The sequence below is a fragment of the Galeopterus variegatus genome, unplaced genomic scaffold (genome assembly GCF_000696425.1).
Source record: "Galeopterus variegatus unplaced genomic scaffold, G_variegatus-3.0.2 Scaffold14995, whole genome shotgun sequence".
Classification (NCBI taxonomy): domain Eukaryota; kingdom Metazoa; phylum Chordata; class Mammalia; order Dermoptera; family Cynocephalidae; genus Galeopterus; species Galeopterus variegatus.
Window position 1 is genome coordinate 23,873 of NW_007741106.1, and position 210 is coordinate 24,082.

A 210-nucleotide genomic window follows, 5' to 3' on the forward strand; every position below is an offset into this window, starting at 1 on the left:
CATTTAATCTGGAGCTTCAGACAGGGAGGCTGGATTCTGGGTCAGGATGATGTCCACACTCACTGCTGAAGAACAAAGGAAAAAAGTGGCATTCATGGTGCGCGGAAGAGATATGGACTGGGCAGCAGCCACCCTTATGTAGGAGACACGGTTTACTAAGCTGTCTTATCCCCAGGACCGCCCCCGTCGCTTGCTCTCCTGAAAGCCAGA